Source organism: Maylandia zebra, linkage group LG22 (assembly GCF_041146795.1).
Source record: "Maylandia zebra isolate NMK-2024a linkage group LG22, Mzebra_GT3a, whole genome shotgun sequence".
NCBI lineage: Eukaryota > Metazoa > Chordata > Actinopteri > Cichliformes > Cichlidae > Maylandia > Maylandia zebra.
The window spans coordinates 1197501-1199079 of record NC_135187.1 but is presented as its reverse complement, the minus strand read 5'-3'; the positions used below and the strand labels follow the sequence as shown (position 1 = coordinate 1199079).

Here is a 1579-nt window from a genome sequence, read left to right as displayed (position 1 = left end):
ATGTGTGACTGGATGAAGGTGTGGATGAATAAATGTGGACAAACAATTTGTTTTTACCAGAGAAAATTTCTGTTTTGTTTTGTTGACTGGGGTTAGATTATGGGATTATAGTATATTGTTGGGAGAATGCCAAATGCTAAAGGGGAAATATTTTTGATGTAACTCAGTTATCATTAATTGAAGAAACACATGACTGATAACTGTTCTGTTTTAAGTTTATTTTTATGACATAGATTGGATCATGAGTGGGGAAAACTGAGCAGTTTTAAGTTTTGTATAGTATCTTGACACATGAAATGTATCAAGATAAAGGGGGGTTTAGGGTTTAATAATTTAATTGTTTAATAATTTAGGATCATTTTAGGACCTTTTGGGTTTTTGATCATTTGGATATGGTAAAACTGAAACTGTTATTTTTAAGTTAAGGTTAAAGGATTAAAGTGAACTTGTCACGGTTTGCGGGGCAAGCCGTGTGGAGTTGTAGAAAAGGACCCAAAAGGCGGCAGCTCTGGTGCAGGTGAATATTTATTTACAACGGTGGGCACAAAACAGCACTGGTGGAAAAACAAGAAACCGGAAACCTAAACTGGGTAAGCTAATAACACAAACCAGAAACGAGGATGCAGGGAGGTCCGGGGAAATACACAAGAGACGCAGGGAGACCGAGGGGAAACAACACAGACGAACCAGCAACTACCATAACAGAAGACACAACTTAAATACACCCAGAGAACACAGGGAGATTACACACAGGTGGGGAACACAGGTGACACTGATAAACATAACGAGACAGGGCAGGAGTGAACACAACATTACGCATACTGACGAGAGACTGTCAAAGTAAAACAGGAAGTACACAGAGGTTCAGACAGGAGGAGAGAAAGTACGGGGAGAACACAGACATAACGGGCTGGGGGAAACATGGAATAAACACAAAGAGAGACGAGAGCTCATAAATAGACAGAGGGGCACAAGGGGGTAAGAGTCACAAAGGGAAAAAACACTTAGGGAACACCACAACAGGACACCTCAGAAAACCGGGCCTAAATAAGGAGCGAAAATACAAGGAACCAAGAATACTGGGCCAACATGGCCCAGGACCATGACAGAACTGAATCCTGTTTAGAAGATACAATGCCGGTTTTTCAAAGCTGTGAATAAATCTTAGAGGGAAAATTAGTGAGGGTTGATTTCTAGAAGAACAGGTTTGATTTCTTTTTGATTTCTAGAAGTAGTGGTTATAATGTAGGCTTACACATACAGATATTACATAGGAGGTATTTTTAGGATAAAGGGGAGAGCTTATAAATAGAAATGATTTTTATACATATTGCATTTTTTGATATGAGTTATTGAAGTTATTGAAGGATTGCACACGCTTACAGACACAGAGTTAGGAAACACACATGACAGTATTGACTCCAGGCAAAAGGCCTCAAATTCATTTAGCTTTTTGACTGAACTTAAAGAAGGACCAAAGAGGAAGGAAAGCATATATTTTGGTTAAGTCTGATAAATTAGAATTAGAAGGTATTGTTACATTAAAGGGAGCAAATGAAATTAAAAGGCTATACCAAAA

The 1579-nt window shown here is 38.4% G+C and overlaps 1 long non-coding RNA gene across 1 annotated transcript in view; it reads left to right on the top strand.

The window, feature by feature from the left end:
- Positions 1 to 1220: 1220 nt before the first annotated feature.
- LOC143414587 (uncharacterized) overlaps positions 1221 to 1579 on the top strand; it is a 1876-nt gene continuing 1517 nt past the window's right edge. The window contains exon 1 of the long non-coding RNA XR_013095221.1: positions 1221 to 1530. This is a non-coding gene — a long non-coding RNA (uncharacterized LOC143414587). The remainder of the gene's footprint in view (positions 1531 to 1579) is intronic.